Source organism: Eleutherodactylus coqui, chromosome 13, assembly GCF_035609145.1.
Source record: "Eleutherodactylus coqui strain aEleCoq1 chromosome 13, aEleCoq1.hap1, whole genome shotgun sequence".
NCBI lineage: Eukaryota > Metazoa > Chordata > Amphibia > Anura > Eleutherodactylidae > Eleutherodactylus > Eleutherodactylus coqui.
The window spans coordinates 84,086,080-84,106,677 of NC_089849.1; positions in this window are offsets into that span (position 1 = coordinate 84,086,080).

Genomic DNA, 20,598 nt, shown 5'->3' on the forward strand with positions numbered 1-20,598 from the left:
GTCACGTGCACAACATAGGGGGCGTGGCTACTGGCGCAGACCTGGAAATGGCGCCAAATTCAAAAAAACTTCTCCATAAAGCAGGCTCTACTCTTCATAGAAGTTATCCTGCAACTGCCAGAAGTGCCTCAGCATGTCTTCATGTGACAGCTCAGCGCGAGATGGAGAAACAGATACCCTACAAACCATGAGTGGCTATATGCCAAAAAATGGAATATGCAAACTTATCATGGTGATTGATTGGATGCATATATGTCACCCCCCCCTCCATTTTCTTGTGTGGGTTAGATGGATAAAGGAGGTCCGAAGACTAAAGCTGACCCCAGGAAAAAATCTAGGAAGTGTGTTATATGTAGTAAGAGTCTAGAGGATAACTACAAAAAACGCTGATGTGAAGAGTGCACTGGGAAGATCCTAGCGGAGGAAAAAGCAGCGTTTAAAACCGATATCAGGTGCATGATCAAAGAGGAATTGCAGGCCTCTAGGGCGCCCTTCTCTCACCCTCAGCCTGGTCCCTCAAGGTCCCCTAAGAGGTCAAGGCAGGCAAGAAACGGGAAGATGGTCATACCCCAAAGGAGGTCGAGGTAAGGAAATTCAACCAATTTCTGACTCAACAGGGGGTAGACTAGCACGATACCTGGTCCAGTGACGGGGGATAACATCCAACCCCTGGTACTTCAGATAGTCGAAACAGGGTATCGAATTTAACTCCTTACCTCCTAAGAGATTCTTCCTAAGCTCACCAGGGTCCAAACACAAGAACAGAAAAATCTGCTAAAGGGCATCCAGGAACTGAAGGACCTAGGAGTTATTATGCAGGTTCCCGAACACGAAAGGGGTGATGGATTCTATTTCCCCCTCTTCTTGATCAAAAAACCAAATGGCTCTATCAGAACCATCTTCAACCTCAAACCCATGCTGATACAAGATGAGGGAATCCTGTTTAAATTAGACCCAGCTTTTCTGCCGAAAGTGGTGTAGAGAGCAGACAATTACCATGCCCTCCTTTTGCCAAAACCCCTGTAACGACAGAGAACGAGAGTTCCACAACTTAGATGTCAGAAGGGACGCTCTAACATATTTAGAGGCTACCCATTCTTTTCGGAAAAATAACAACCTCTTTGTCCAATTTCAGGAGCCAGGCAAAGGAAAGACGGCATCTAAAAGTACTATTGCGAGATGGATCAAAACTGCCATCCAGGAGGCGTACAAAGCTAGGGGTCTAGATCCCCCAGGAAAAATCAGAGCCCACTCCACACGCTCTCTCTCCTCCTCATGGTCAGAGAAAGGCCACCTAGTCTAGTCTACATACTTTCATTAAACATTATAGGGTTAACGTCCAGTCGAACAAAGAGCTGGGATATGGATGATAAGTCCTCCAGGCAGTAGTCCCACCCTAAGTCACCTATAATTTGGTATTGCTCCATTGTAAATGGGGCCGTAGGGATGACTACCTGGAAATATACGGATTACTTACCAGTAGTCCTTTTTCCGGGAGTCATCACAACGGCCCATAGTTCCCTCCCTTATAGAATAATTATGTTCTTTTCAATGGAAATATGACCGAATAAAGGTAAATTTTGGTTTAGTAAACCTTGTCCACCGGAAAAATTCGAAAGCCACTGAGGAATGGTGGAAGGGATGTGCTTTTTAAAGGCTCTTCCTGTCCCTACCGAGGTCAGAGGGCAACCTCCATAGTAAAGGGGGTCGACGTGATGACTTCCGGAAAAAGGACTAACGGTAAGTAATCCGTATATTTTTGGCTGTTTGATAAAATAGCATTTTTCCATAAAAACACAATGTATACACTGGAAAAATATTAAGATTTCACTTGACTCTTACTTACTGAACTCATACTTCGTGGCACGGCCATTGTTTCTGAGGACTGGCGGACATTCTGGCACCTCTGAGCAGTCATTCCAGTCCAGGAAGATTTACTACATTCCCCAGTTCTGCATTTTTTTTGTTTTTGTCTCCTAAACCGCATTTTTGATGTCCCCCACAAGTTCTCTATGGGATTGGGCCGGCCACTCCATGACTTCCATCCTGTTTGTAACCAAGATGGTCACTCACTGGTGTGTTGGGTCATTGTCGTGGTGAAACACCGATTTCAAGGGCATTTCCTCTTCAGCATAGGGTAACATGATCTCCTCTAGTATTCTGATACATTCAAACTGATCCACGATCCCTTGTATGCGATAAATAGACCCAACGCCCCAATCTGAGAACCCTCCCCATATCATGTGTGTACCACCAGGCTTTACTGTCTTCACAGTGTAGTGCGGCTTCAGTTTAATACTTGGGTGTAGTTTGACAAACTATCTGCAACCAATAACCCAAAAAGAACGTTGCTTTCGTCAGTCCACACAATGTTGCGCCATTTCTCTTTGGGCCAGTCAATGTGTTTATTTGCAAATTTTAACTTATTAAGAACATGTCCCTTTCAACAAAGGTAGTTTGGGGGAGTCCTTGCTGGTAACTTGGCTTCACTCAATCATGTTCTGATTGGAGCAGTGCTCGCTGGTAGGTTCAGGTCTGGAGGGGATCATTGGCTGAGTTTTCGCCATTTTGGGTATTCTATCCATTTGAACGGTACTTCCCAGCTTCCTTCTACGTCTTTCAGGTTTGCGTTGCAGCTTAAAGGCATTTGAGATGGTTTTAGCTGAGCAGCCTATAACTTGCAGCACTTGTCTGTTTTTCCCTCTCCAACTTTTTAACCTCTTCCCACCCCAGGACGTACCGTTACGTCCCGGGAGCCTGGTACTTCCCGCAACAGGACGTACCGGTACGTTCTGGGGATAGCGCGAGATCAAATAAGATCCCACGCTATCCCGCAGTGGAAGCCGGCTGTCAGTCACAGCCGGCGTCCCGCTGCAACAGCGGGGGGGGGGGCATCGGAGATGCGCCCCCTCCCCCACTGTTAACCCCTTCCCTGCTGCGATCTAAGTAGATCGCGGCAGGGAAAGAGTTCACAGAGCGAGCACTCTCCGTCTGTGTCTTCGGCCGGCACTCGCGATGTCATCTCAAGAGCCTGGCCTGTCACCATGGCAACAGGACACCAGACACTGGCGTCCTGTATTGCCTATGCCTATGATCACTGTATAAGCGATAAGGCATGGCAGAGCAGTAGCTCTGCCATGCCTTATCACGGCGATCATCAGTACAGTGTTGCAAGTCCCTCAGAGGGACTCAAATAGTGTAAAAAAAAAAAAAGAAAAAAACGTAAAAAAAAGAAAAATGTAAAAAAAACCCTTTTTTTATGCTTTTTCTAATATCAGCATAAAAAAAGGTAAAAAAAATTAAAACCCCACATATTGGGTATGGACGCGTCCGTAACGACGTGTACAAAAAGTTGAACACGCTTTTTATTTTGTACAGCAAAAAGCGTAACAAAAAACGCTAAAAAACAGAGGCAAAATGCTAATTTTTTGCATTTTGCCTCCCAAAAAATGCAATAAAAGTGATCAAAAAAGCCGTACATTCCCCAAAATGGAACCAACAAAAACTACAGCTCGCCTCGCAAAAAATAAGCCCTCATAGAGCTCCATACATAGAAAAAGAAAAAAGTTGCAGGACTTTGAATGCAGCTATAGAGAAAAAAAGAAAAGATTTCCAAAAAAAGGTTTTATTGCAAAAAAGTGTAAAAACCTAAAAAAAATAAGAATTTTGGTATTGTTGTAACCGTACCGACCCGCAGAAAAAATTTAGTGTGTCATGTATGCTGCATGATTAATGCTGTAAAAAAATAAATAAATAAAATCTATGGAAGAATTGATGCGTTTTCTCTCTCCGTTATCATAAAAATAATAAAAGTTTTACAATGTAGTCTATGTACCCAAAAGTGGCACCGATAAAAACTACAGCTCGCCACGCAAAAAACAAGTCCTTACACGGCCGCGTCGACGCAAAAATAAAAAAGTTATGGCTTTTGAAAAAGGGAGATGGAAAAATACCAAAAATCGCTTGGTCCTCAACGCCAAAATAGGCCGTGTCATTAAGGGGTTAAAGGAAGCCTGTCAGCTCGAACACTCTGTCCAAACTGCAGGCATGATGTTGTAGAGCGGGAGAAGCGGAGCACTGTGTGTTTTATTCATTTAATCCTCTACACGCCCTGAGCTGAACAGTCCAGTGGGCGGAGCTATCAGTGATTTGATAGTTATGTGTATGACTGTATATACAGGGGTAGCTGTCAATCACTGATAGCTCCGCCCATTGGACTGTTCCGATCAGAGCGTGCAAAGATATAAATGAATAAAACACAAGTTCTACTGAATCGTTCCCCATAAAACTATATATCGATCTGTCCAGCTCCTCCGGCTCTACAACCTCATGCCTGCAGGGTGGACAACATGTTCAAGCTTACAGATTCCCTTTAATTAAAATTCCATTCTTCATCAGAACAATGTCTGGAACGACCCATTTTCACCAGTATTTCAGAAGGAAATTCACTCTAACCAACATGAACAACATTTGCCCCCCCCCCTCCCCCCAGATAAGGGCCAAAATTACCACTCGATACTCCACAGAATCAATAACTTCACCAATTTATCTCCTCACTGCTACTACTTCAAAAACTCCCCTTTCAATTAATGATTCCATCCCTCCGAATGAGCGGCACGTCCGTCCTAATTGTTGGCTCTGGTTTTATTTCTGTTACTCTACTACACTTACAAGTAAATTACTCGCTATGTAGAAATCTCAATTGTACCAAAACCGTGATTTCTCAGCTTCATGATGTAGTATGGCTGTTCTGAGCACTACTGTGCGCTCCGAGTCACGCGGCCGCTCACGGATTAATTTTTATTTCTGGCAACACTAATAGCTGAAGAAAATCCCAGGTTTGCACAAGGCTCCGGATTAGGGGCTTAAAAATGGAGAAAAAAAGTCTACTGAAGAAAAACAGTAATAGACCATGTAGCCATCTCTGAACATCTGCCTGGCGGTACGTCATTGCCTCCTCCTATAAGAAAGAAGATAAGCCATTGTCTGCCAGCTGTGTGGAGCTACACATTTACTGCCTTGTCGCTACCTCCTCTCCTGGCAGCATCACTCACAGATCGGCATCATTTTTCTGACGCGCTGTATATTTTTGAGTGCAATTCCACACAATTTCCATTGAGAACATGGAAGGCTATGTGCTGGAAGCCATAATGCGGGTCGGTCTCACTGACATTTGCTAATACTGTAGCGGGAACTTCAGTTCTGTGCTGGAATAAAGACATCATAAAACTATGCTGTGCTATTGTGTGATGACACTAGTAAGAGTTAAAGCCCTTTTACACGCAAAGATGATCGCTTAAAAGATGGCTTTTGGGCGATCATTTTGCATAAACTACTAATTGGTACTAATGCCAATTAGAAGCTTTTTAATGCATGTGAGCCGCCAGGAGCTTTATTCAGAGAATGGGGTGGTCTGTTCTCTGAATACATTCTTTGTTCTGCCGCGGGCTTGCAACTGAGACAAGGTGATCAGCCCTCCCTGTGGAGCACACAGCGTGAAGTCCCTGCTATCAGCTCTTCTGCCAAACAATGGATTTTATGCTAAACATAAAATCATCGTTCGGCAGAAAAGTAAAAGATGGGCACATTTACATGCAACGATTATCGCTCAAAAGATGGCTTTTAAGCGAATCGTTGTGTGTAAAAGGGTCTTAAGGCTGGTGGCATACAATCGCATTTGAATTGTGGAATCCGTGATCGTCACCCGTGTGGACAATCCTTGGTATTCTGCATCCATTCAAAGAATAGAACATTTGCATGACCGCTCACATGAGGAGACAGTGATTGCGAGCGGAAATAAAATCGCAGCATGTTCTGTGTGCTGATTTCACGCATCTGAAAAACATGTAATGTGCTTCCAATAGTTAGAATGGTAAAAAATTGTATCACGCTCGCATGGAAATCGCACAGCATGCATGTGTGAGGCAAATTTTCTTCTTCAGGCTCCACCATACTAAGTAGCATACGATTCCTAAATATGAATTGCCCACAATAGGATATGCTGCGATTTTTTTATTTCAGTCCATTGGTCTGAGGAAAAAATTGCTCATTTCCTAATGTGAATAAACAGACTGAAATACAGGTGTGCTTTTCACATGTAAGTGCATCCAAATCTCAATTCCACGGACCTCGCGTGTGAAAATTGCCCGTGTGAATACACCCTATAGCTATATTTACATAAATTATTTTTCCGATCCATTTTCAGACCTGAAAAACCCAGTCCGAAATGAGACGGAAATAAAACTCATTAATCTCCATATAATGTTCACTTGGGCTTTTTTTTTTTTTTTTACTCAAACGAACATTCAGAGTAAAAAAAATAAAAATTGCAGCATGTCCAATATTGGTGCGATTTTTCATATGGAAATCGCCCATTCAAGTCAATGGGTACGTTTAATAAACAGAGATGGTACCTGCATGATTCAAGTGTCGATCCGTTTACCGCATGTAACCATGGGGCTATATAAAAAAAAATTAACCAGGAAGTGCGGAGACTACATTTTAATCTCCCATACAGTATGAAAAGCTGTAAGTGGTGCGGCATCCTGTGTTTTAATTTACAAAGCAGTCCTTAACCCCGTTCATACACTCCTTGTCAAAAATGTAAAAAAAAAACTCCCCTAGAAGTTGTCAGAATGGAATGAAACTTTCTCTGTGTAACATTGATATAAGTACGTGATTATAATATCAGAGCAAAAGAGTTATTGTGGAAAACTGACCCATTGTATGGAGGCTCTAGTACCCTGTTGTACCACCTCTAGCTTGGATACAAGATGTGATACAGGCGGGCATGGAGGCTCTAGTACCCTGCTGTGCCACCTCTAGCTTGGATACAAGATGTGATATGGGGGGCATGGAGGCTCTAGTACACTGTTGTACTGCCTCTAGATTGGATGCAAGATGTGATACAGATGGGCGAGCATGGAGGCTTTAGTACCCAGTTTTACTGCATCTAGTTTGGATACAAGATGTGATACGGGCGGGCATGGCGGCATACAGGTTCCATATGATATCCTGCAACATGTCGGTCCACATTTGCTGTAACTGAGCCTCTAGATCGTGCAAACCTATAGGCTGGTGAAGTTGGCCTCCCAGATGGTCCCATACATGTTCTATTGGTGATAAATCTGGTGACCGGGCGGCCACAGAAGTGTGACAATGTTGTGGGGGCTCCTGTGACCCCCGTGTGTGTGGCCGAGCATTATACTGCTGGAAGCCGCCATGAGAGGAACACATGTGGCTGCAGGATGTCCTGAACATATTGCTGAGCTGTCATTGTCCCTTGTACCGCTACTAGGGGTGACCGACTGTCGTATGTGATGGCCCTCAGACAATCATACCAGCAGGGGGCAGTGTGCCGCTCCACAGCAAAGGCAGGATTGAGGTCTTCAGACACGAACATAGTGGTCTCCAGTGCCCAAACTAAATCTGGTTTCATCACTGAAGACAACCCAATTCCACTCCATAGCATCCAGTTTCATCATTCACAACACCACTGCAAACGGAGGCGACAGTGGGTGGGTATGAAGGGAAATACATGTAATGGGCTTCATAAGACCAAATGTCCTTCAGCTAAGCACTTGGAAATGGTTCCGACAGACACAGGGGTGTAACTATGGTGCCACCTGTCTCTGGATGGCGGACAACGAAACAGTTGGAGCTGCTCGTGCTTCTCAGTTGGTCATATTATCCTTTCTACTGATGCTCTGTCGAGGGCACCCTGAGCTCAGACGCCTTGACTGTGTGCCCTCCATTGGTCCCAATACCTCCTAACAGTCGGGTCAGAACGGCCCAGGTGGGGGGGCAACTTGTTGATACAACAATTCAGCTTTTCACATTCCATTAGTGCGCCCCCTGTCAAACTCAGTTAACGGGGCGAAATTTCTTTAACTGCGTCGTAGAGGCGTCTAGTGGCCAACAAGCTCTACAGAACCGGAAGAAGAGGTCTCTACACACAAGGAGCCTCCGAGAGCCTTTTATAGGCCAAGGGGGGAACCACATTTAGAGCCTCGGGTGACAAGACCGTCCATCTAATCACCACAACTCTCATCATTTACAGATCTGCCTGAGATGGAACTGCATGCTGAATTTTGCAGCAGAGCGATAACTCCTTCTAGGTGATTATTTTTTTCACAACTCTGCACTGTGTGAAGAAGGCTTCTGGCGTTCTGCACTATTCTTGCTGTCCAAAGTGATGTAAATCCCAACAAAGGGTCATAGTGTATTTGAGAACAGATCAGAAGTGTGTGATACAAATTATAAATGCTGTTTGCAGTAAATAATTAGTTAACGAGGTACAGTACGTACCTCGTTAACTAACTATTATCCCTGTGTGTATAAACACTGCATGACTCACTGATGATTGTCTTTGGTTAATGGAGCTGAAAAAATAAGCGGCCTCTATATTTCACATCCGCCTTTACAGCATTTGTATCTCTGATGACATCCTCCCGACCCTTCTGTCAACCAGTTGTTTCTTTCCACAGGATCCCCTTTCGTTGGATTTCTTTTCCTCCAGCACACTATTCTTAGTAGGCTCTCCGAACTATTGGGAAAACCCCACAAAGTCAGCAGTGAATTCCCGGCCCCGGCTAGTCCAGCCCGATGACCAAGCCTTGTTCAAAGCTGCTCTTATCACTTCATTTTCCCATTGTAAGGGCTAATGCCCATGGACGGATCTCTGCCGCGTTTCACGTGGCTATTAGGTTCTTAATAGCTTTCTGCCTTTCAGTGTATACGCTGCGGAATTCATCAGTGTGAAAGAAATCGCGGCATGTTCTAATTGCCGCTGAAAAACGCGCTGCCGGCTTCCATTGTAGTCAATGGAAGCCATCCGTCACGCGATACTTCCACTGTTAGCATGGCAGAAGTATCGCGTGATTACATGTCACTGCCCACCGCCGGCCGCATGATGTGCTGCACTGCGCATGCAGGCCAACTCGCCAGACGGTACTCGTGCGGCGGATCCAGAGAGGTGAGAATGGGGTTTTTGGAGGGGCGGCGTCGGATTCTGCTGCATGTGTCTAATTTCCAAACAGGGAAACTTCAGTTACAAAAGAGCTACCTGCAAAGGAAAGAAGCTCCCACAAATACATGCAATCCCCTTGGAGTCATGGAGAAGAGGTTGGAACCCTCGGGAGCTACAGAATTTATTAGTTTCTCACAGAAGCAGTATTTTCTGGCAGGGACAAGTATACTGTAAATAAGGTGGCATCACAGCTTGCCAGATCCAGGACAACAACAAGGCCTCCGAGGCGGCACGTCCCGACACTCATGCATCAGCCTGCAGGCTAGGAGAAGTTTTGACAATCTGTAAAAACAGCTTTGTGTATCTAGAAGGTTTAAGAAGCAATTCATCGGTTTGCCTGGTGCACTTGGATCCATACCTGCTCTGTGGGACTGTAACACAGTACCAAGAGAAGTCTATGGGTCCTTGTTATTTCAAACCCTTATATGCCTCCAGTTTCATGCATCAATTGTTTTTCTGCTGGATTCCATATGCTACAAGACTATGCTCTCAATGGAAGACTTCAAACAGAGTCTGGACAGACATCTGTCTGGGATGATTTACTCTTTCTGCATTGAGCAGGGGGTTGGACACGATGACCCTGGAGGTCCCTTCCAACTCTACCATTCTATGATTTAAAGCAGAGGTGTATAACTCACAACCCCTGATGCCATTATTGTGTAGTGTCTAACCATCTTTGGTATTCCTATGTATCATCAGAATGATGGTCTCCGGAGTCCAGACTCTCTAATCAGAAGCCACAGCGCTCACCTGCCATTCTCCTAGTGTTCCCGTTCAGATGCTGAGAGTAATTAAATAGTAGTGGTCAAGTGGTAGCCATTCAGACCAGGAGGACTGTGGGGCTGCAGTGCTGGATCGCCTGAGGATTGGTAAGCACCATTGCTTTTATTGTTTGAACAGATTTGGACTTCGCTAAATAGGAAAAATTGGCTTCCGCCTCATTGTTTTTCCTCTGGATCAACATGGGGGGGGGGGGGGGGGGGTAATAGACTGAACTGGATGGGCTTATGTCTTTTTTTGGCCTTACATACTATGTTACTATCATGGAGGATGCTAGAAAAATACTGAGCAGTGTATATGTGATTTCAGTGGGTGCTGTATACCAGTACAATTGCTATTATCTGCAGGCATATCTGTGTGAGTCTGTTTCTTTCTTCTATAGACTCCAATGGGCAGCATGAGTCAGGACCCTCCTTCCCTTCCTGTTATCTCCTTTTACTAGACAACAGGCAGTGGCACTTGACAACAACCAGTTGACAGCAAATTAGGAGGAAGAAAGACCCCTAGTAGCCAGTAGTTTAGAGTGAGTTTTCAGGACAAAAACGTTACAGTGAACTGCACTTTTGCTAGTTATCACATTGGTTATCGCATAAGCACAAGTTATTTGAAAAGTTAGTAACCATTTAACACTTAGGGCCCTTTTACACTGGACGATTATTGGATGCCTGACAATCGTTCCAGCGATAATCGCTCCAGTGCTTTCACACAGGAATGATGATCAGGTGAATAGAGACAGAGCGGACCGGAGATCGTTCCGGCTGCCCGACTCTATTCACAGTAAACAGGCAGTCATTTATAGATAACTAACTGCCTGTTCACACAGGCCAATCATGGTTCAGTTTTTATCCTTGCCTAAACTGAACGATTTTTTGAACGAAGTGAACAAATTATTGTTTGTCGCTCATTTGCTGGCAGCATTTACACTGAAGATTCATTATTCTGATTCCTGCGATCCAGAGAGAATCTGAACAATTATTGTTCCGTGTAAAAGGTCCCGACTGACAGGTTCCAACTGGTCCTGGCAAGGGGACACATTGTGATTAGCTTATTGTCAAGGAACCCTTCTAACAAGCAGGGATTTCCCAAAGCAGAGAACCCTTTGAGAGGGAGCGCTAAACAGCTCAACTTACACTCTTGGGCCGGGTTCACATCTGGAGGTTCCTCGCAGATCTGGCAGAAAATACCAAAAGAAATACCGCTGCTTGCAGCACTTTTTCTTCCAGCAAAATGCCGTCCAGCAGAGTAAAAACCGAACGTCCCCCATTATAGACAATAATGTTTGGTTCTGTCATAAGATGGATCCATTCAGCCAGGGGGTTGCGCTTTCCTGCTCCCCAAAAGGAGTCGAAAAATGGGACCCCCAACTTAGATGTGAAAGCAGCCTGACACTGAGTATATTGTATAGGTGCTTGGTGGGATGTTTCCGCAGAGGTCCGGTGTGAGCAGTTTGTGGTTTACCTTCTTACAAGATACATTGGAAGAGAAGACAAGGTCACTGCAATATTCAAATAGTTGGCTGGCATTTCAGCTCTGCCCACGGCTCCACTGGCATAAACAGGCTGCATATCAGAATGCTTCTGTCTTCGTCTGCAGGCCGTGCATTATCTGTATACAGCGGCTGACGCTTTTGTAGATCTATGGCATGACGATGGTTTTACATATACAGTACTAGATTGACCTGATGTGCACTATGCGAACATAAAATGTTTCCAAAGTGGTGGTTGTGAACTTCTAAATCTGCTTTGTTTGGTGATTATTTAGAGGGTCACTTTGTATTTGGAGCAGATATCCAATATAAAAAAGCCTACAGGTCTCTCTCTGTCTGTCTGTCCCTCTCTATCTGTCTCTCGCTCTCTCTTTCTGTCTCTATTGCTCTCTCTGTCTCTCTGTCGCTTTCTCTGGGTATTTCTATTGCTCTTGTTCTGTCTGTCTGTCCCTCTCTATCTGTCTCTCGCTCTCTCTTTCTGTCTCTATTGCTCTCTCTGTCTCTCTATCACTTTCTCTGGGTATTTCTATCGCTCTTGTTCTGTCTGTCTATCGCTATTTTTCTGTTTCTCTCTGTCTCTCTATGGCTATCTCTCTACTCTGTATCTGTTTCTCTATCACGCTCTCTGTTTCTCTATTGCTTTCTTTCTGTCTCTCTGTCTATCGCTCTCTCTCTCTATTGCTCTCTCTGTCTCTATCACTTTCTCTCTGTTTCTATCGCTCTTTCTCTCACTGTCTCTATCGCTCTCTCACTCTGTCTGTTGCTCTCTCTATCGCTGTCTCTCTCACTGTCAGTCTGTCTGTCTCTCTATGGCTCTTGGTTGGGCAGTGTATGCTGTGTTGCTTAGTAACGCTTCACTCATTCCAGCGCATGCCTGAAGCACAACAGCGCCGCCCATAGACTTAACATTGTAACTTTCACCCCACCTGACAGCTCCCTGAATGTATTAAACTCACATGTGATTTTATGGTGACACCAACACCATACACCAAAGTTACAGCAAAGGGGTCAAAGTGCGGTGCAAGAAAAAGCATGCAGGCTTAGGGTGAATTCACACGAACGTATATCGGCTTGGTTTTCACGCCGAGCCAATATACGTTGTTTCTCTCTGCAGAGGGGGGAGGATGGAAGAGCCAGGAGCAGGAACTGAGCTCCCACCTCCTCTCTGCCCCTCTGCACTATTTGCAATGGGGAGAGGCAGGACTAATTCTCGGACCTTAGCCCCACGCCTGTCCCGCCTCCTCTCATTGCAAATAGTGCAGAGGGGCGGAGAGGAGGCAGAGGGGGCGGGAGCTCAGTTCCTGCTTCTGGCTCTTCCATCCTCCCCCCCTGCACATGAGGACAACGTATATCGGCTCGGCATGAAAACCGAGCCGATATACGTTCGTGTGAATGCACCCTTATTCATATTAGATGTGTAAATGATATAAGCATCGTGAGATCATGTGCAGCTGTCATGGTTGCAGACTGGCTGGTCATCCTGGAGTAGAGGAAGCTGTTGACTTCATCTCTCTCTATTAGTAGTGGCCATCGTTGCTCAAGAAATTTGTGTCCACCTGCCAGATTTGTGCCTGAAACAAACCCTGGCGCCAGCGTCCTGCTGGACTCCTCTTGCCTATCCTCGAAGCAACATATTGCTATGGACTTTGTCACCAAACTCTTCCAATTGTTCAGTTATCTGGGCTTTCATAGACAAATTCTAAAAAATAGCACATTTTGTTCTTCTGCCTGGTCTAGCATTTGCTGCTCAGCTGGCTCACGTTTGTAGAGCATGTTTTCCACCTTCACAGATTTCCTCAGCACATGATTTTGGACCCAGACCTGCAGTTCACCCCTTGCTTCTGCACGACAATGTGTGGGTTGTTGGACTTCACCCTTAATCCAATGGGCAGATTGAGGAGATGAACCAGATGCTAAAAACCCACCTGCGACATTTTGTGTCCTCCTGACAAGATGATCGGGTCTTACTTCTACCGTAGGCGGGGTTCTCCAATAACAATCTCACCAGTGAGTCTCACCCTTCTTTATTAACTATGGCTGTCATCCATGAGTACCTCTACCTATGGCCGCAGCCTCTGAAGTACCAGCAGCCAATGTCACACACCAGGATTTCCTTAGAAGCTGTCAGGAAGTCTTTGTCCAAGGCAATTATCCAGGTGAAACGAAATGCTGATAGAAAATAGAGACCTCCCCCTTGCTTCTCTCTGGGGATTACTGTCTTCCAGAAACACACCTAAAAGTATCTTCTCTTAAATTTGTACCTGGATATCTGAGCCCATTTCAAGTATTGAGAAAGTCTGAATCGGGTAACCTACATGCTTCGTCTACCTCCTATCTGGCATATTCACAACTCCTTCCATGTCTTCCTCTTGAAGCCTTTAATTCTTAACTGCTTTCCAAGGGCCTCAGTTCCTATTCCCATATCTGCATTTCCTGAGGAAGGATTTGACGTGAAGGGAATTTTGGATGCTAAGAGAATTAGAGGGAGATTACACTACTTGGTGGACTGGAAGGGTTATGGGCCTGAAGACAGAACTTGAGAGTTTGCAGAGAATATCAATGCCCCAACCCTTCTTCAACACTCTTATTTGCAATCCAGGCCTAAGAAAAGTGTGTGTAAGAGGGAAATATTGTTATAGTTATTGCTTGCGGCCAGCCTGTGTCCTCCTTGTCCTCTGTAGCAGATGCCACATCAGCAGTCAGTTTCCTGGTGCAGATAGAATGTGTGCACATGGCCAACCTACTTCTTAAAGGTCCAGTGCCAAGCTTTTCCATCCCTGGCCAATCCAGACAAGCCTTTGCTATTTTACGGGCTAGCAAGTAGCTGAGCAATTAGTCTGGTCTGGTATACAAAGATGTTCCACTCAGTTTTCCCGTCTTCTGCATTCTTGAACTCAGGTTGTTTCTGGACCACTCTTAAGCTTTCTGATGCCTGATCCTTCACCTGTAATAAAAGAATCTCGCCTGCCCTAAGAACTATTAAATAACTTTGGGGCACAGTCTAGCTTCAGAGTAAACACATCTGAATGTGAATTATTAGATATCTTACCATGGGCCACCTTAATTAAAATATCTTTGAATCGGAATAGTGAAGGCTTTAGCATCAATTTACAGACTAAACAGTCCCCCGATTATACCAAATATTACTGTAGAACTGGAGGTGGAACCACCTTTGTCTTTTCTGGGACGCAGTCATCCTGTGAAGATGTTGCACTTCTTTAAGCTCCTCTATTAGCTGGAGATATGACCACTACTACTAAAACACTATGATGTGAATTAACTACAAACTGCTTTTGTCTCGTGCATTTGGTCTAAAAGGCATTCTAAATTCCAAATTAACTTATTAGTATGTTTTTGGAGTGTGGGAAGAAACCGGAGTAGTGGAGGAAACCCGCGTAAAACTAGGGAGAACATGCAAACTCCAAGAAGATATTGCCCTTGGTCCAATTTGAATCCAGGACCCCAATGATGAAAAGCAACCAAGATGACAGTGCTTCTGTGCTGATATTGGAAGGTATGATGTGACAGGCCTCCTCTGCTATGGATCAGACTGGATTCAGATTTGTACTTTAACTAGGCTCTAGTATCCAGTTGATTTCACCCTTGGCAGTTAGATGCTTTATTACATACCACATTTCTGGGCCACTACAGGAGATTAAGCATTCCACTTTGTCCAAAGACACAAGAGCAGTGTGGAAATCTGCAATTAAAATTTGGCTTATCCAACCTGAACTCCAAAATACACCTTGGGGCTGAGAAGAGTTTAGTCAAGGGTACGAAAACCGGTTATTCCTACACTGAATGGGAAATGGAATTTTGACAGTAAAATGTATTTTCCTCTCCCAAAAAGTTGACTTTCGAGAAGTGAGTATTAAATATAATCATCTACCATACCATGTTTAGCATGCTGGCAACTCATGGCATTTTAAAGTCAAGACTACAAGACAAATGAATGACCAAGAAACGCCACCAAAAAATGCTTGTAAAAAAACATTGTTTTTTTTTTTTACTAAGGGAGCCTTACGCCTCATGCACACGGGCAGATTTTTGCTGCAGAATCTGGAGCGGGCATGCTATGGAAAAATTATTTTTCATGCACACAAGCGAAAACCAATTGCGGTTTCTGCTCGCAGATGAAAAATCGTAGCATGTTCTATTTTCCTACGGTTCCCACACGGAGGACTAACATTGATGTCAAATAAAGGCATCCAACCTGCAGCCCGCCCACAATTAACATTGCGGACGGGAAGTAGATTCCACGGGAAAAGGAGCAGTTAAAAAAAAATCTGTACTGTGCATGTCTGATGGTGAGCCATGTGGACCATCCGCAGTACAGAGAATCCGTAAGAAGACAGGTCCGGGCGGATGCCGATGAAGAAGGTCGTCTGCACACAAAGGTACGCAGGGTCACCTGTCGCGGTCTGGGCCGGATTCCGCAAGCGGAATCCAGACCTGCCGTGTGCATGAGGCCTTAGGGTACACTCCCACATAGTGTAAATACTGAGGATTTTCCATGCAGAAATATATGGATGAAATCCTGTAGAATGAATGAAGTTTTGTCCCGACAATCGAAAGTCCACAATTGCTTGTTAATAATATGTCCACAATGGCAGAAGTCCCATCCAAGCCCTCTGGGCCCTACGTGTAATATACACTGCTTGGCCACTTTATGAGAGACACCCATATAGTACCACTTTAAGCCCCCTTTACCCTTCACAAGCGCAGTAATTCATCATGGCATAGATTCCACTGGGTGTTGAAACTGGCCTATAAAAATATCATTTTAAAGTTACCGAAAATTTAGATGGAGGTACTGAAATCCTCGGAACAGCTGACAGGCAGGGTTCAGCGATTCATGCTGCTTGTGCCGAATTCTGATCCACCCATCAGCATGGCGCAATAAGAATCTGGATTTGTCTGAGCCGGCGATGTTCTCCCACTGCTCAGTCATCCAGTTTTATGCTGTTTTGTTTACTAGAGTCTTGTCTTTGTGTTTCTCTTAGGGCGGCTTCACACATGTGCATGCACAATTATGCAGCAAATTTGTGTCGCGAGCAAGTCTTTTTTGCATGCACCTGTGCGCTCTTTGCGCCCGCAGGACATGTTTTTTTTCACGCAGGACTCAATCATGCCTCGAGTTAAATGGCTAATTCATCTAACGAGATCCAGAATTTTTCCAGCTTTTGCGCACCCCCTACATAGGCTTCTATGGTGCGCGAATGCGCACAAAAGTAGAGTATGCTGCTTTTTTTTGTGTGTAAAATATGGAAATGTGTACAAACCTATTGAAATCACTGGTTGTATTCTCTGTATTGCATATGCAAATATGCCCGTGTGAAGGAGCCCTTAGGTAACAAAATGAACTTCACATTGGGAAAGATAGAGTACTAGGAATAAGGCGCGATCTGATATTGTAAGGAGTGCTACTAGCTTCTCTGTACAATGATGCATGTCCAAACAGCTCCGCTCTCACCTGATGTGTCTCAGCAATACTGAGGAAGAGGAATTTCTGCCTCAAAACACGTATATTTCTGCTGGTACTACTAATACACAGAGAAATCGGGCTGAACATCTTGTGAATGTGTGGCATTTTTATTACACTATCGGGTTGCTCCTTATTCCCAGTTTCTTTTCCGATTTGATGTTCCTACGGCTGACATGGCCACCCCAGCCCAAATGGGTTGGTTACATCTGATGCTTCCCATCACAGACGAGATATATCACATTTTTAACTCTTTTCCACTTCTGAAAACCCCAACCGTACTATAATAATTTGTCATTTGGGGTTGTTCCACTCCTTTTTTCATCTATCATCACCTATGTTAGACAGTAGTGCCGCTCACACTGATTACAGCCCAACCGCGCTACAGGCTGGTATACACGGGCCAATGATCGCTGAAAGGACAGTTTGAGAGACAGCTTTGAGCGATCATTTTGCATAAAAATTAATTGGTATTTAAGTAGCTACTCAGCTACTTAAATACCAATTAGGTGTGCAAATGAAGCCTTCCCTGAATGCAGCCAATAGCCCAAGGCTATTATCTGCGCTCAGATCCTTTGTTCTCCATGGGGAAACAATGCTATCAGCACTACCCGTTGAGAACTGCTGATAAGGCTGAACAATGATTTTTAGGTTGGACTGAATTTAATGATCAGCTAACAGTGCCCGAAAAGTGCACGATGGGCACACATTTACAAGCACCGATTATCGCTAAAACGATCGCTGACTAGCGATTTTTTAGCGATCATCAACTTGTGTAAATGGGCCTTTAGGAGCAACGAGTTGTGCATTCGGGACACATTAACTGGAGCAACAGTGTTTCTTGACTGTGCACCGCCTATTTGTCAGAGCGATTCTTTACATCTTTTGACCCATTTCATTGACAAGTTGCTTACATCCATGGGATCCCTTTTTTTTGGACGTTTTTCCTCAATCACACCATTCTAGATATACTTTCTACACAGTTGCACCAGTAAACCTCACAAGGTTGGCAGGTACTGAAATATTGGCACCAACTACTCTAGCACCGTTGACCATGTCTTGTTCGAAGTAGCTCAGATCGTTCAATTTTCAGTGCAGTACACCAACAATCAAATCGACTTGAAGGTCAAAAAATGTCTGAAAACAAACAAAGTTTAAAAGGGGTTGTCCAGTAGTAAACTATTTAGTGCTTGTCCTCAAGAGACATCATCAATAGTAGAACAGCGAGGGTCTGTCACCTAGGACTCCAGCAGTTCAGCTGTTTGCACTGCTGAACAGAGCTGTTTTCTGCAGAAAGCAGATAGCTCTGTTCCCACTGCAGTGGCCAGGCTTGGTACTGCAGGCCAAGTTCTCATAGAAATGAATGAGAGCTTGGCTTCCAATACCAAGCCTGGCCACTGCAGTGGGAACAGAGCTATCTACTTGCTGCCAAAAACAGCACATTGCACAAGGGCAAACAAATGATCAGCTGGGATCCCAAGCAGTGGACCATCACCGATCTACTATTGATGACTTATCCTAAGAATAGGCATGAAATAGTTTATAAATGTACAATCCTTTAGAGGGGTTGTACCAGAATTTCAAGTTATTCTCCATCGACAGGATTTTGGTGCAGATCCATATACGGAATTTGACCGTCAATGGAAGTCTGCACCAAATATCAATTCCTATGTGGATGAGATTGGTGAAAATATGATCTACATGGCTTGTATTGTAAATGCTTCAAATTGTTTAAACGGAAAATCTGCAGCATGTACCTTACCCGTAAACATCCCCCTAGGGTGCAGGCCTTTAATGATGACACGGACCACGGGTTTTACTGAAAAGTGCAACTGAGAAAATGTCTGAAAAATCCTACTAGTTCAGCTGAACTTTATATGGGGCAAATCACAATGACTGTAAATAATGGAAGCAGCACTAATCCTGGAATGGCATTCCTCTCATCTGCCAACTTTGTAAACTTGTTGGGGTGTGCCAGTTCAGGACCAGCCTCCCTCTCCCCCTCCTGTCACCCAGCTAGCTGCCTGCTTATCCTGCTCTCCCATACTACCCTCCACCCCCACATCTACCCCAGCGGGTGCAGCTCAGTGAGCAGCGAACTCCTTTCCATGTTATCAATGGATCTCAGTGTTACAAGCAGCTCATTTAGATCCAAGATCTGAGCTTCCAAATACCCGACACGCTCACATCTTGTATAACAGTATGTACCCTCCAACGGCTGTCAAGGACTTCATACATGGCACAAGATGCACACTGGATGACATTGCCAAACATGGAGCACATTCCAAATGGGGATCTCACAGACAGATTAGATAAATAATGATAATCTTTATTTATATAGCGCCAACATATTCCGCAGCGCTTACAAGACAGGGGAAATAACACTAGACCATGCTTACATGAGGATGGAAACAGTAGGGGTGAGGGTCCTGCTCCAAAAGTAATATGTGCAAAAATTAAAATGGATAAGCAGTAAATAAATACAAGTGACTCTTCCAAAGTTCTAAATCCCAAGTGACACATTTAATGGCCCTTTTACATGGGAGGATGGTCAGCTAAACGACTGCACAAGAGCTGAGGTCACCACTAAGGGTGAAGTCACACGAACTTATATCGGCTGGGTTTTCACGCCGAGCCGATATACGTTGTCCTCGTGTGCAGGGGGGGGGGGAGGATGGAAGAGCCAAGTGCAGGAACTGAGTTCCCGCCCCCCTCTCTGCCTCCTCTCCGCTCCTCTGCACTATTTGCAATGGGGAAAGGTGGGACGGGGCGGGGCTAATTCTCGGAACTTAGCCCCACCCCCACCCCACCTCTTCCCATTACAAATAGTGCACAGGGGCGGAGAGGAGGCGGAGAGGGGGCCGGGAGCTCAGTTACTGCTTCTGGCTCTTCCATCCTCCCCCCCCCCTGCACACGAGGACAACGTATATCGGCTCGGCGTAAAAACCGAGCCGATATACGTTCGTGTGACTTCACCCTAAGGCTGCATTCCCACGAACGTATATGGGCTCGGTTTTCACGCCGAGCCGATATACGTCGTCCTCATGTGCAGGAGGGGAGGATGGAAGAGCCAGGAGCAGGAACTGAGCTCCCGCCCCCTCTCTGCACTATTTTCAATGAAAGGGGGCGGGGCTAAGTTCTGAGAATTAGCCCCGCCCCCCGCCCATGAGGACGACGTATATCGGCTCAGTGTGAAAACCGAGCCGATATACGTTCGTGGGAATGCAGCCCACGAACGATCAGTGTTTAAACTGCCCAACAAGTAAACGAGCCGCACTGATTTCTATACTAGCTGAAACTGAGCAGCGAGTCAAGAGACTTTATTCTCACACTAGCTGATACACCCGGCTTCGCCCGAGTTCATTTGGTGCCGGTGTTTACCTGTTGTTCACACAGAAAACTTTATGAAGACGTGGTTACTGCAGAGGAACCGAGGAATAATATATGTATACACATACAGGAGAGTTAGATTCTCCTCAGACTGCATGTACCGATGTCCCTCTGAGAATGTGCCACCCCTCCCACTCTCTTCACTTTTTACCTTTAAAAAGTAATGCCCCTTTTATTCAATTTTAAACTCAGACTGGAATGCTGCAGCCCTTTCTTAGCCCCAAAGGCATGCTCCATCCCTGCAGTCCATGGCGGCTTCCTTATGTACTTTACAGCCTTTCAGTATATTCTCCTCAGTCTATACACACAGAGGACAGTTAGATTCCTCTCAGCACGCGCACAAAGAGGACAGGTGGATTGCCCTCAGCACGCGCACACAGAGGGCAAGTGGATTGCCCTCAGCATGCACACACGCGGAGGGCAGGTGGATTG